At 52.2% G+C, this 15,618-nt stretch overlaps 1 protein-coding gene across 2 annotated transcripts in view; it reads left to right on the forward strand.

The window, feature by feature from the left end:
• The first annotated feature begins 3,222 nt into the window (after positions 1 to 3,222).
• Positions 3,223 to 15,618, forward strand: part of LOC144733339 (adhesion G protein-coupled receptor L2-like) — a 351,793-nt gene continuing 339,397 nt past the window's right edge. Inside the window, exon 1 of one of the 2 annotated variants that reach the window (XM_078615186.1) lies at positions 3,223 to 4,147. The gene's annotated coding sequence lies outside the window, so the exon portion shown is untranslated. The remainder of the gene's footprint in view (positions 4,148 to 15,618) is intronic. The other variant, XM_078615187.1, reaches the window with a different exon arrangement.

A 15,618-nucleotide genomic window follows, 5' to 3' on the forward strand; every position in this document is an offset into this window, starting at 1 on the left:
GTGTTGTAGGTGTAGTTGGTGTTGTAGGTGTAGTAGGTGTTGTAGGTGTAGTAGGTGTTGTAGGTGTAGTTGGTGTTGTAGGTGTGGTCGGTGTTGCAGGTGTAGTCGGTGTTGTCGGTGTAGTCGGTGTAGTCGGTGTTGTAGGTGTAGTTGGTGTTGTAGGTGTAGTAGGTGTTGTAGGTGTAGTCGGTGTTGTAGGTGTAGTAGGTGTTGTAGGTGTAATAGGTGTTGTAGGTGTAATAGGTGTTGTAGGTGTAGTCGGTGTTGTAGGTGTAATAGGTGTTGTAGGTGTAGTCGGTGTTGTAGGTGTAGTCGGTGTTGTAGGTGTAGTTGGTGTAGTAGGTGTTGTAGGTGTAGTTGGTGTTGTAGGTGTAGTAGGTGTTGTAGGTGTAGTAGGTGTTGTAGGTGTAGTCGGTGTTGTAGGTGTAGTTGGTGTTGTAGGTGTAGTAGGTGTTGTAGGTGTAGTTGGTGTTGTAGGTGTAGTAGGTGTTGTAGGTGTAGTCGGTGTTGTAGGTGTAGTAGGTGTTGTAGGTGTAGTTGGTGTTGTAGGTGTAGTAGGTGTTGTAGGTGTAGTCGGTGTTGTAGGTGTAGTAGGTGTTGTAGGTGTAGTAGGTGTTGTAGGTGTAGTCGGTGTTGTAGGTGTAGTTGGTGTTGTAGGTGTAGTTGGTGTTGTAGGTGTAGTAGGTGTTGTAGGTGTAGTCGGTGTTGTAGGTGTAGTAGGTGTTGTAGGTGTAGTCGGTGTTGTAGGTGTAGTAGGTGTTGTAGGTGTAGTCGGTGTTGTAGGTGTAGTAGGCGTTGTAGGTGTAGTAGGTGTTGTAGGTGTAGTCGGTGTTGTAGGTGTAGTTGGTGTTGTAGGTGTAGTTGTTGCTGTAGGTGTAGTTGGTGTTGTAGGTGTAATTGGTGTTGTAGGTGTAGTTGGTGTTGTAGGTGTAGTCGGTGTTGTAGGTGTAATTGGTGTTGTAGGTGTAGTTGGTGTTGTAGGTGTAGTCGGTGTTGTCGGCAGTAGAGGGGAGAGCAGCAGCAATCCCGAATGTTGTCCAGCACTCACTCACTCCTCCACCAACTCGCAATGGAAAACGTGAAGTATGGTCAAATATGAATATGTTCAGATGTTTTCGACCAAATAAATGCGCGTTTGCATGTGCCAGATGGAGCGACACTCCATCCCATACAGGGGGAGAAACACTCCTTCCCATACAGGGGCAGCAAAACACTCCTTCCCATACAGGGGGAGCAAAACACTCCATCCCATACAGGTGAGAGAAACACTCCATCCCATGCAGGGGGAGCAAAACACTCCATCCCATACAGATGGAACACTCCATCCCATACAGGCGGAGCAACACCCCATCCCATACAGGGGGAGCAAAACACTCCATCCCATACAGGTGAGAAAAACACTCCATCCCATACAGGGGGAGCAAAACACTCCATCCCATACAGGTGAGAAAAACACTCCATCCCATACAGGGGGAGCAAAACACTCCATCCCATACAGATATAACAACACTCCATCCCATACAGGTGAGAGAAACACTCCATCCCATATAGGGGGAGCAAAACACTCCATCCCATACAGGGGGAGCAACACTCCATCCCATACAGGGGGAGAAACCCTCCATCCCATACAGGGGGAGAAACACTCCATCCCATACAGGGGGAACAACACTCCATCCCATACAGATGGAACAACACTCCATCCCATACAGGGGGAACAACACTCCATCCCATACAGATGGAACAACACTCCATCCCATACAGATGGAACGACACTCCATCCCACAGAGACGAAACGGCGTTCACATTTGCTGCACCGACTGTCAGGACATGACACACACCTGGGTGCCTCCCCAATCTTGTCGACAGTCAACAGGAATTGTGTTTGTGGTCTCTTCCACGCTGCTCCCTTTGTTGTTGTTGTGTCTCTCCCATTCTTTCGTTGCGTGCTTTGGAGATGTTTTTTCTTCTTCTTCTTTCAAATTCTTTATCAGAGTCTGTTTGTATCCGTCCGTGCATCATGGCAGGTAATGAGCACCGATAAAACGAGCAGCTCTTCTCCAGGCACTGATGGTATGTTGCTTTTCATGATCACATTTCTAAAAGCACTCCAACTCTGTTGTCGCTTGCCTCTTCATTTCATCGCTTTGATCATGTCCGCACATTTGACAATCGCCCGGGATATTCATATTCCTGCTGCTCTTTTCCGATTGTGTCCGTTCAATTGACACATTCGGTTGTTTAGCGAACTTGTTGTTTCGTGCCGTTTGTTTTTGGCTCGCATTGCTCCAGCAGCACCGGGGAACCGCGTGGCTCTTTGAATCACCCGCTGTTTTATCATCGCACGTTACAATTAACGACGGTGTCGTCAGCGAATCTTAGAGGGGTCATATCTCAAATGTATATTTCTTATTTTTTTTCTTTCAAAATTACATTTTCTCCCGACAAACAATTCTCGCGTGTTCAACAAACAATATCGAAATGCTTTCAAACTATAGCCAATTGCACCATAACACTCAACCACACTCGCCAACCAAACCGCCACAACCATAGCACCATTAACACTCGACCCCAACTCCAATGAAGCACGGGCTTTACCCCGTGTGTGTGCTGTTTCTCCTTTGATGTTGGACTTTGCAGGATGAACGCTGAGATCTATAAGGCCACGGGGTGACCTATAAGGTGTGAATTGGTCTGTAATAAGTTAGGGCACCGATATGGGGTTGACAGGTATGAGACAATGAACTAAAACACGCAAAAACCCTTCTCAAGAAAAGCGTGAGCACGAACCCCAAACAAACTAAGCCTAGTAGAGCGATAGCTCCGCAGCCATCCTCACCCACCCGAGCCACGCAGACACAATCCCGACCCCGTAATGTTAACAAACCGGCCCAACATCCACCAGCGAGGGCCCAGACATCGCCCGCACCACCACCTCTCCCGCTCGCTGCGATTACAACTCCCGGCTCACTCCTCACCACTGCCGATGTCTCGCGCCGCCGCTCGCCCAGGGGTTATTGAACGCGCACAGCGTGGGAGTCGCTTTGCCCTCCTTCGCAAAGCGCTGGCGGATGCGTCGCCTTCCATTTTGTGAGTAAACATTCCGGCTGCCGGGGGGAGAGCCAGCAGCTGAAGGCTGCAGCCCCGGCAGCGTCCCGTGTAGCGCTCCCTCCATCCATTACCACCACCACCACCCCACCCCCCGCTCTCGCTCTCTCTCCGCATCCTCCTCCTACCCCACGCTCCCCTCTCTCCCCTTCTCATCCCAGCAGCGGCGCTGCCGCAGCGCAGACTCAACAAGATCAATAGCCCGGGCTGCGCCAAAAACGCGGAGCCGGAGCCCGCGCGGCCGGAGCGGACGGTCCAAACAATAGGATTGGCGCGATCACCGGCAGTCACTCCGGCGACAGACGCGCCCCGTGTCAACGGCCCTTGAATATCGCGGCTCAGGAGCCGCGCGCCGAAGAGGGCTCCGTGGAACGCGAGTCGCGCCGCTCGGGACGGGGAGTTTCGCGGAGCGAATCCGCGCCGCGGTGGTCCGCCGCGGGCTTTTGCGCTGCCCCCGCGTGCAATCATTCTCAAGAAATGCGAGCAATTTGGCTGTCATTCGCGAAGAGCGGTGCTTGCGCGCGTTCGCCAAACCATCATCGGGGCTCCCGGCCGGCGCGTTCCCAGGGCAGGCCACCGCCACCGCCGCCGTCGCGGCTTCTCGCGGCCGAGCGGGGGCCGCGCACAGCCGCTGAGAGAACGGCGACCGCCGCCACAGCAGCAGCAGCGGCCCCATCGTGAAGCGCTGCGGCGCTGCTTGCTGCCCGCGGCCGTTGGGATTGCGGACCGCCGCGCTGATCCGTGCCACGCCGCTGCCGAACAGCCGAGGAGGAGGGGACACAACACGAGAGAAGCCACGGGGGTCCAGCTTCCCCCCTCCCCCCATCATCACACCCCCTCCTCCCTCTCTCCCTGCTTCTTTCTCTAAAGATCGGCCAGTCGAGAAAGAAGCTGTGTACCCACCAACCCTACCTAGATACCCGTCCACCCCCCCCCCCCGGCGTCCTTATTTCCTTGCGTCCACCAGCCCACCATCCTCTCGCCGTGAGAGTGACGCTCGTGGAAGAAGACGTCCCGCATTCTCGACAGCAGCGCTTGCCAGGTAAGCGCCATTCACCTCTCCAGCAAACATCGCCCCTTTTGTCTGTGACCTCCTCCTCATCCTCATCATCATCCTGCTGCTACTCCTGGCTTGGATGCCCGCGGGGTTCCACGTCGTTTGTGTGCGTGTCCCGGGGAAGAATCGACGATAATCCTGGGACTCAAAGCCGTATGCCCTTCTCCCCCGGTGTGCTTCAGGATTCCCATTCTCTCGTGTGCCTGGTTCGAGCGAGCAGGACAAGGCATCAAGTTTGGCCGTAAATGCGTTTTCTGATGTCATATATATTTTTAAATCCTCAATCGCTTCTTTTTTTGCGGAGAGAGGAATGATAATTCGATGCGGCGCCCCAGCGCGGTTGCGTGGAGGTTGCTCGATGGAGACGGGGGGCGGCGGTGTTTGTTTAACGTTAATGTTTGTAATGTAAGTGTATTTACAAGTTAATAATTCCACAACTGTGTTGCGGTAAAATTCGTCCCCTCTCTCTCTCTCGCACGCACGCGTAGCGTTTTCTTTCACAATTTACGGTGAAATCGGGAGGCGTGTGAAGCTGTTGGCACGTTCGTTTACGATAATTGTCTTTTTTTTTACGACAAATATTTTTTGTGTTTAATTCCTATGTTGTTACTTTCGCGAATTTACGAAGATAAGAGCGTGAGACGATTTTGGCATTTTAATGAATTCGGCATTTTAAACGTCGGATGGCGACGGCATTTTGAGGGGGGGAAGCCACCATCTAACAGTGGATTGACCACAGCTCGTTATTTATGACGCATATTTTAATCCTGTTAACATAAAAAGATTCATCTTGACTCCAAACATGCTTGGGTATCTCAAATACCCCGTTTACTGAAAAGACGAACCACACGTCCCAGTCCGCTGGTTCGCATGATCGCCTTTTTAAACCCCATTCATAATCGTTGACATTTGACGCCCTCCTAATCGCTACTTAAAATCCTATTCGAGGCATTTCCATACCTCAATGATATTTGTAGGATATTGAGAATTGCACGTATATATACATACATATAGTTACATATACATCTTTAACATTTTAGTGGATCGACGCAACCTGTTTTCAGGAATTCTTACACAGCAAAATTAGAAATTGTATTTTTTTCCTCGAAGAACATTTTTTTTAGGCAAATATCTGTAACGCCAACCGCACACGATTGTGTACACACATTGACTGCATGCGAGTGTGGGCGGGTGTCTGTGCGTCTGTGAAATATCCCGAATACAACTACAATTCTCACGCCAAGACGGAGAAAGCAAAGCCCGTTGTGAGCGATGTTCGGGGGATGCCGTGTGCGCGTATCCGCCGAGCGCGGTCGCGACATGGCGCGTGGCGCTCTGGGGATGTAGTAGTAACGTCTATGCGCACTCCTCTGCCCGCTGCCAGCCGCTCTGGTTATTACAAGTGAGTTAGCGCCGTCCCCGCCATTTACATATCAAAGGAATTTTTCGGACAAAGCCAGCCTCTGTCTGCCGCGCCAGTCGCATCCACGGAACCTTTTCCGCCAACTGTGCCGAGGGATGGGGGGGGGGCAGCTGCTGTAGGGGGGGCGATGCTGGAGGGGGGGGCGATGCTGGAAAGGGGGGGGGGGCAATGCTGGAGGGGGGGGGGCGATGCTGGAGAGGGGGGCGATGCTGGAGGGGGGGGCGATGCTGGAGGGGGGGGGGCGATGCTGGAGAGGGGGGCGATGCTGGAGGGGGGGGCGATGCTGGAGGGGGGGGGGGGGCGATGCTGGAGGGGGGGGCGATGCTGGAGGGGGGGCGATGCTGGAGAAGGGGGGGGCGATGCTGGAGGGGGGGGGATGCTGGAGGGGGGGGGGGATGCTGGAGGGGGGGGGGGATGCTGGAGGGGGGGGGCGATGCTGGAGGGGGGATGCTGGAGGGGGGGGGGATGCTGGAGGGGGGGGGATGCTGGAGGGGGGGGGATGCTGGAGGGGGGGGATGCTGAATGTTGCACGTTTTGTTCTGCGTGAGCGAGCCAACGGCCGGCTGGCTTTTGTTTCTCAGCGCAGTCATAAAATTTTTACCGGAATAATCCTTACTTTTTTTCTGTGCGAGGAGAAAACCCCTTTAGTTGCCCTCCATGCCTTTGGCTTTCCTTGTAAAAAGGAAGAAGAAAAACAGCCACACACAGAGAGAGAGTGTGTGCGTGCCAGCCGTCACTCTGGTTGTTGAAGTGAATAAAGCCGAAGGAATATGAGCGGCCGACTGAATCTGACGGCGCTGGAGACAGACTACTTATGAGATTGCGGCCACTGAATGGCAGGCGTAAAAAAACCGGCACGGTTGGCTAGGAGAAATCATTAAACCGGAGGCCGTGACCCAAAACTGCAGGTGTTTGCCTCCTTGAGTGGGAGGTTTGACAAAAAAAACAGTTTTGCGTAACCATTATTGGATAAATGTCACCCCACGTAGCGGTGGTATACAAAGGGGGGATGCGAATCAAGCGATGGGTTTAGCAGATCGGCAAGCCACTCTAGCGAACGGGTAGCCACTCTAACAGTCAGTCAGCCACTCTAACAATCAGTCAGCCACTCTAACAATCAGTCAGCCACTCTAACAATCAGTCAGCCACTATAACGAAGGGCCAGCCACTGTAACGGTGGCGACCAGGAGATTGCTATCTGCACTCCGTGTTTGGGACAATGGACAACAGCTCTGTGTCACTTTGACGCCCTGGCAGCTGTTTGTCAGCAGAACCCGCGGTGCGACGCGCACAAGTGGCTCTCTCCCTCCGAGAGAGAGAGAGCCAGAGAGCGAGTGTCGCACCTCGCAGCAGCCTTGGTGTGAACCACAATTAAAGCGTTAAAGAGGCACATGTCCAGCACACGGCGTGAAGCTCTTAAAGAGAAAGGCAGATGTACGGCTGGAATGATGCGGGACCTTTCCTTGGTGCTGGGGGGGGGGGCGAGGTGGCGGTGGAGGCAATTTCAAGAGAATGCGTAGTCCGGTTGTTTTGCTCACACTTGGACATACTTGGTATATTCCCAGTAATCCACACAACCCGTTCGTTGAATGTGCGGCCATTCGATCCTTCATCGTATGGGCAGGTTGACGGCGCGGTCGCTGCGGTGGCCACGGGGTGGGATTATCAGGTCGCGACATCGTGAGAGATGGCGTGGACGGGCCTTCATCATCCAGCAGTGGATGCATCCTGGCCGTTGATTGCGAAATTGTTGGGGTCAAAATAACTTTTTAACGGATATCCGAGACAGAAAGAAGGCAAGATGAAATATAGAACAAGCAAAGCCGCCGATGAGAACAAGGGTTGTCGGCATGGCGAGAGCAGAACAACGCAGCGTGTGTGCTTCATTATTCAGCCACATTCACCCGTTCATCACAGTTTGGGTAAGTCAATGTTGTTTTCCTTACGAATGTAACAATTCTAAATAATAGTTTAGTATTCATTATGCGCAGGCGAGATATACGTAGTCATTGTGCGAGCGGCGCATTACGGGGGTTACAATGATTTAATTCGCAAGCAGAGCACACACATACACACACACACGCGCGCACATACACATACACACACATACACACACATGCGTACACACACGCGCACACACAAAGATCCCCCGTATAGCCTTAACAGACTGTAGGGGCAAGTGCTGTTAGCGAGCACCTATGAAGGCCGGAACGGTACACGAGGGGGTGGGTGGCCAGCACCACGCCCGACCGCCTTTGTCTCCCCAGTGGCGATGTTTACACACCGCACAAGGTACTCATTTAAGGCTGAGTCGACCTAGGGGAGGCCCAGGACCGGTTCAGATAATCGTCACTGGTGTTAGCCGTGAGCGGGAATCGAACCCAGGTCGCCAGGTTCATAGCGCAGCGCGCTAACCGCTACACTACCGCTCCCCATCACGCACGCACACACACACACGCACACACATACACACGCGCACGCACACACACATACACACACGCGCACGCACACACACACATATACACACGCACACACACACACACATGCACACACACACACACGCGCACGCACACGCACGCGCACGCACACACACGCACACACACATACACACGCACACACACACGCGAGCCACGTCCGAATTTGAATGCGAGGGGCCCCGCTCCACGCCGTCGTTTCGCGCTCACACCCCGCGACGGGATCGTTCGCGGCGGATTAACAACAACAAAAACGAACCCCGTCTCGCAGTGGCAGACATTTTGTAGGAAAGGGCTTCCTGAAAAACGTCGCGGGCCACGGCACGAAAAAAAAATCTCTGGCAGAAGAGAATCCCCGCGACTTTTTTTTCGCTTGCACCTGAGCCCTTCCCCCGCCGCTGTGGCCAATGCCACACCCAGAGAGAGAGAGAATGGGGGGGAAGTGCAGTCGAGAGCTCGTCTCGGTGCTCATGCCAAGTGTGGGTGTGTTGAAGGGGGTGGCGGTGGTGACGGCCGTGCAGTTCAGTTGGTAGCCAATTATTTTAAGCGCCTGGCATCTTGCCCACTGGAAGAATGAGGCATCTGACCCCCCCTCCTCCCCTCCCAAATACAAGATGGATGTTGTGGCCTTACTTCCATTTCGGCAGTCACATATTTAAAAATATATTGGAAATTTATATCTGGTTCGGAAAGAAAAAAAAACCAAATCACCTCCAATCGTTTCGTGATTTATCCCGGCGACGTTTTTTTTCAAACTCTGCCAGAGCCTTGAGGTGATGTTTTGTAAAATGCCAAAACACTGCACATTTCAATTATGGGAAATAATGAACCCCCCACTTGCAGCTTAAAATATAGCCTTTAAACATTCAGGGGTACACAATAGCGATTTTCAATACGCTTTTAATGATTGGTTTTTATAAGGGACTCAGGGAGTCTCATAAGCCCATTAAAAAATGACTTCCCTTCTGTGATTAAGGCTCGCCACACTGTTCGCTGCAGTGTGTGTGTGGCACAGGCATGCATGCCCGAGGCTTGCGTTTGCTAACATGTGCGTGTGTGTGTGTGCGTGTGCAAGAGTGCAGCGGCATCCCTGCTGGAGCGTGCGTGTGCGAGCGTGTGCGTGTGTGTGAGCGTGTGCGTGTGTGTGAGCGTGTGCGCGAGCATGTGCGTGTGTGTGGTAGTGCAGTAGGGCGCAGCGCTACGAACCTGGCCACCCGAGTTCGATTCCCGCTCACGACCAACACCGGTGACGATTATCTGAACCGATTCTGGGCCTCCCCTAGGTCGACTCAGCCTCAAATGAGTACCTGGTGCGGTGTGTAAACATCGCAAGGAGGGATACAAAGGCGGCCGGGCGTGGTGCTGGCCACCCACTCCGTCGTGTGTCGTTTTGGCCTTCATAGGTTGCAATTCGCTAACAGCACTTGCCCCTACAGTCTGTGAAGGCTGCACGGGGGATCTTTGCCTTGTTGCGAGTGAGAGGTGACGCGCTGTACGTGTGCTCGTGTGCGCGAAGGGCCGCATTAGCGCCGGGGGCTTTCAGGGCCGCAGTTTGGTGGCCTCGATTTTTTAAGGGCACCCGCCAAAGACAAAGATCCCCCGCGTAGGCATAACAGACTGTTGGGGCAAGTGCTGTTCGCGAGTCGGGGAGGCCGAGGAGCGGTTCAAGTAATCGTCACTGCTGTTGGCCATGAGCGGGATTTGAACTCGGGTCGCCAGGTTTGTAGTGCAGTGCGCTAACCTCTCTACACTACCGCTCCCACCCCCTGTATATATACACACACACAGTCGCTACGCATCGCGATTTGTATATCATTTTTTTGCGCTCAACAGGACCCCTATTGTCGAGCTGGAGTGCTTCTCACGATCATGTCCGGCCGAGACCCAGAAAGGCAGAACCATTCGCTAAATAAATACGCGGAGATACAAAACGGACTTCTGATTATAGACGCGATTACCAAAATGATATGCTGGTCTCTACAGTTAATGGTTGAAATGCCGTAGTGCAGCACTGTGCTAAATCCTATCGGTGCATTGGTGGTTAAAGCCACCGCATCGCTACACGTGTGTGCGTTTGCAGATATTGAAATAGTTTTGTTCGTTTTAACTTCGATGTAACTTTACAATTCATACGTCACCTTAAAAAAAAAACCAAGGTGAATAACAGTGGAGTGTTTGGCATCATCAGGCATGGGTGGTGGCAACAGTAAAGTGAGGAATTGATCAACTCGACAGAGGGCCCCAAAACCAAAGCAATGTCGAGCGCGCGCTTCAGACGCAATCGCCGGTGTCCGTGTGTATCTAAACAACAATGAGATACGTGTACTCCCCTTGCGTGACTGCGATCACTGCTCATCGTGCAAGCCCACCGAGAATGGACTGCACCAGAGCCCTCCGTCGACTTGCAATCGACAAGCGCCGTCGAACGGCTCTCGAAAAACCGGACGTCGATTCGTAACGCTCGCGGAGCTTTTTGGTTACAAATAACACAAATAACAACACAATCCGTCGCTTATCTCTGCCACGGCCGCGCCGTACGAATTGAGAAGAATTGATGTCCTCCTGCAGGCTCCGGTGTGCTCGAGCCCACAACGAGGCGAGCGGTGCATCGGGGCAGGCAGCAGAGAGCGGCGGAATGGCATGCACGTGTGAATGGCTCCCCCGGCTAGGGCAAAACTGTTATTGTCTCTGCGCAGGGAACAATCGCTCTGAACCACGCGCATCTTAATTGGCACTTAGCAGCAGCATCGCAGTGGTAAGGCACGGCAGTGCTTTAGATCTTTGTGTGCAAATAATATCCGCCGATTCCACTGCATTAGCATGCAACCGGCTGCCCCGAGGAAATGTTTGCTGCGATTGCGTCCGATTTAATAAACAATTGCGCAATAGACACGCTTCGTGCGGAATGTTTAAACAAAACCTTCTACATCTTTGCGTTTTTGGCGACGCTGCCTTTTCGCCATTATTATTGTACGTGTGTTCGGCGGTGAGGGAGCGGTGGCGCAGCGGTTAGCGCACTGCGCTACGATCTCGTCGGCCCGCGTTTGATTCCTGGTCACGGCCAAGGTCATTGGCGAGAGTCCGGCCCTGGGTCTCACCCTGCCTCACCGACCCGCACCGACCAGCGTGGTGAAGTATGGTCAATCAACCCGCCCGTGACTGACACGATGTGCGGAGGCTTTCATCCAGCAGAGTTCTGACAGAGCGCCGTGCAATACATTTTTTGTTAAATGTTAAATAAATGTATCGCACAAAGGTGCTGCATCCGCATGCTAATTCAGACGACAGTGAACACCACGAACCGAGACTGTTTTGGCACCGGACTGGTGTGACACTCGAGGCGATATGACCATCGGCCGGAACGTGTGTGCCACTTGGCTCAGACGCATTCGTCCGCTACACGCATCTCGCAGTGGGCCTGGTGACGATCCATTCCGCTCTTGCTGGATTTCGCAGCTTCAACGTGACAAACATTGCAGCACGGAGCTGCTGCACTTTCGCAAATGAGACGGTGATGGCAGGCGGCACTCGGGGCTTCTTATCTGTCGCCGCGCACTTATAAACTTAAATTGCAGTTTGCAACTTTCCCACCCATTGTTCCAGACACAACTGGTGTGAGTTTGGTTTGAATAAGGAAATAAATCCTCGTGCGTTTATACCAGCAGATACCGCCTAGAGCGCTTGGTTCAGATGCCGACCTTCCACGCAGCAACCGTTTCATTAAAATCGCATTGGGGGTAATCTTGTGCCTGCGTGATGCTCTTTTGTGATGCTGCTGTTTAGGTTATTTGCTGGGATTAAAGAAAATTTGAGTTAATAGTGCTGTATATATTGTATATATGTCTGGGATGCTTTTTAGTTTTAAATTAATTAACTCGCTGAATGAACATCTTGTAAAAAAAAGACATTTAAGCTGTGCCATTAAATATATGTAAAATTGTGAAAGAGGTTGCAAATAATTTCTTCAAAATATTTTATTTTGAATTTACATTTGAAATATTCACCAATGACATATACTGTAATCATCCATCGCTTTGTGAATCACTACACGTTCTAATTGAAGTATATAAAATATAGAACTTACAAAATGAAAATGTGCTGTTCTTAATATACACACAAAAATACATTGTACGATTTTCTCAATGTTAAAATAAAAAAAAACGTGACAGTTTTATGAAATAATATTTCATTTCAACTTCATAAAGTTGCGATGAAAGTTAGGACAAATTGGGTTATTATAGTGTTTGTATTGTATTATACCAGTAGTTATTTGCTGCACTTCCGATTAGCATGGTTGGCTACGTACGGTGCGTAGGAAGTTCAATGTACAGTCGTACAAACACACATGTAGCTGGGCTGGGGGTCAACTACCCCTCCCAACTCTCGGACAGGGGGAGCCACCCCCTCCCCCCCCCCCTCAACGTCTCAATGGGGCTGTCTCGGCTACTCGACGGGGGAGGGAGGGCTCCCGTGGTTAAATGTCTCCCCCCACCCACCCCCCGCAAACATCAAATGCCACAGAAAGCGGCGTGTGGCATTTACTCAGCCACAACGACGTGCCTCTCAAAAACACCTCCTTGATGCTGGAGAGCAAATGGAGCGGGCCGCTCGCCGCCCTCTTCCCCTCGCCGCTTCTCACGGGGACCGTTGGGCCGGGCGCTGACCACGCGTGGCGGAGACGGCGACTGCCGTCAACTCGCGCTGCTGCTTCCCTTTGGGGGTGGTCATTTCCTGCATTTATAGCAGCAGCGGCGATGGTGGTGGCGGTGGCGGTGGTGGTGGGAGTTTTCTCTCGAGAAGGTGTGGGACAGTTCGTCTCTGCGGAACCGTGCGGATTCCCGAGTGGCTTTTTTCGTGAGTGAGCGAGGTCGCCACGGTAGTTGGGATGTTAACTACCTCGCCTGGTATACGGGAGGCCGTGGGTTCGATCCCCACCCTGACACCTGCCCGCTGTGTATTTGGAGTCTGCACGTTCTCCCCGTGGCCGTGTGGATTCTTCTCCGGGTCCTCCAGTTTTTCCCTCCACATGCAGAATCGACAACACGCGTTTATACATTTCCACGCGATAAGCCACTTTCCGCTGAGCCGTCATTTGTGATAGCCAGGCTCGCTTCTGTACAAGGCCCATGCTAGCTCGGTGGTGGTGGTGGGCCTTATCTGGTGAAACAGAAATAGATACAAACGTCGAGCGAGCAAGCGGGTGGACTGCTGACCCGTGTGGGAAGCCCCCTCTGAGAGGAGGGAACGTGGGTCCCTGTCCAATGCGGCAACGCGCTCTGAGCGCCTCGCGGTGGGGTGGCTGGCTGATGGTGAAAGCGGGACGGTGTTTAATAAGTGCGAGATGCTGATGAAAGAGGGGGGGGGGGCTTCGCTCGCGAATGCCCAGCCACCTCGCGGAGACCGATACGCGCTCCTCCTCCTCCACTCGTCTCCTTTGACGACACCGAAAATCCTCCCCGTCCCCGTTTGCAATTCGTCGAGGCGCTTGCGACGCGTAATGCGTACCGCGTACCGTGCGCTGGCGAACGGCCGCTTGCAATATTCATTTGTATGCCGCGTTTAGAGTCGTTTCCGTTTTAATAAAATGCCCAGTAAGATGGATCCATAGTTGCTGCAAGTATGACTTGGGTGTGTGGTGGGGGGTGGTGGGGGAGGAAATTGCTTTACAAGTGCGACTGTTGTGATATTGCAGTGGCGTGTGTTTTTTTTTGTACGTACAGTCTTAACCCCTTCGTAATATTCATAATAAAGGCTTTTGGGTTAGATCGCGTAAGTTTAAATGCGTCGCAACCCTCCACCACCCGACACGGCCAATCAGTAAGGGATTTGTCACGTAAACAAAACGCCAATTAGTTACTACTTCAGCCCACCGATTTTGAGTACCGAGACGTTTCGCTGGTAATTACATCAACCAGCATCATCGGGCGATTTGCCAGAATAGTGAAGCAGCAGGTCGACGTCATCGTTGTTGAACCCCATCAGGTGTTAAGGTCAGAGGCGGGGGTGGTGGGGGTCTTGTAATTGTGTCATAGATTAGTAACCCCCTTCGGTTCCATCACTCAGCATTGCGCTTCGGCCGCTCGGAATGAAAACATCAACGTGGTCGTCGCTCGACCGCAGTCTTCATCGCCCTTGGCAGCACGTGGCCACCTGCCCTCTAGAACTCGGCACGAAGTTCCTCGGGAGAGGCTTGGAGCCTGGGCGGCACGATGGCACTTGGGCGCTCCGTCTTGCCACGCTCACCGTGCCCCGCGCGGCTTTTACTCGCAAAACTCTGCCACTTTGGGGCCGTCCATAAATGACGTCACGCGATTTTGGACGATTTTTGACCCCCCTCTTCGTCACACATCGTCACAAATGTCTGACCCCCCCCCTAGGTGCGTGACGTCATTTATGGACGGCCCCTTTATACATACGCCAAAAAAACCACACATCACTGTTATTTCAGCTCACTGCTTAAATTAAAATCAAACCTTGGTGCTTATTCATTGTTGTGGCCTTTTGTCGAACGGTGTGTTGGGTTTTTGTTGTTGTTGTTGTTGTTGTTGTCGGTATCGCGTTGTTTCGTGGGCGCAACAAACAACAAAGACGTCTGTCGGTCAATAACACGGCCCGAAAGTGAGAATACAAAAATATCAACAGAAACAGGTGACGGCTTTGTTTGCTTGTGTGTGACGATGGCTCTGCTCCCGTGCCACAGCGTCGCGTGTGAAGCAGCAGCGGCGGATTCGCGGTGCGTGGAATGCCGCACGAGGAAGGGCCCCTGCGTCTGCGTAGCAGCTCTCTTGAATGATTGAAACCGGTTATCTTCTGAATACGATTCATCAGAAGTCAGTGGCGGTGCGCGATATACCACCACCCCCCCCCCGCCCCCATTTTTTTGGAGCGGAGTTTGTGAGAAAGAGAGTTTTTAAGTCTCTGCATTCCAATTGTCAATCATTGGGCCCCTATTACATGGAAGTTGAGCTGTTAGTCTCCGATTTCTCAGCATCTGTCTAAAACTGTCACCACAAAATTAAACATCGATTTAATTCACAAGCCCATCTTGCTTTAAAAGTGGAAGTGGTACCATTCAGCTACGTGGACCCGCCCTGGTGATGGGAAGTTCAGTTAAAATCCTTTCCCGAAACTGCTCGATGAGCAATACCCCGGTCTCGCCTCGGAGATGCGTTCCTGAATGGGGCGACGACGAATATCGAAACGACGTTCATCGCAAAGATTTATAGGTGGGGTAGGCGGTGGTGGTGGCGGTGGTGGTGGAGACGAAAGTTGAGAGACAACGGATAATGAAGACGGACGGACGACGATGCTGACAGCGACGTGATTGTGGGGTTGAGCCGACGCAAATCACGAGCTAGTAGCGGTGTCAACAATAATAATTGAGTAACGATTTGTTTGTGAAACGACGTCAATCGGGATATTGTTGTACAAGACGGCGATCTTGAGCTGACGCTTCACACTGAAGTTTGGCGCCCCGTAGTTTTTGAAACCTCCTTGATTTGTTTTAAAAGATTGTGGTTATTTGTTTTAAAAGATTGTGGTTATTTGTTTTAAAAGAT

The sequence above is a fragment of the Lampetra planeri genome, chromosome 46 (genome assembly GCF_965212315.1).
Source record: "Lampetra planeri chromosome 46, kcLamPlan1.2.h2, whole genome shotgun sequence".
In the NCBI taxonomy this organism is placed as follows: domain Eukaryota; kingdom Metazoa; phylum Chordata; class Hyperoartia; order Petromyzontiformes; family Petromyzontidae; genus Lampetra; species Lampetra planeri.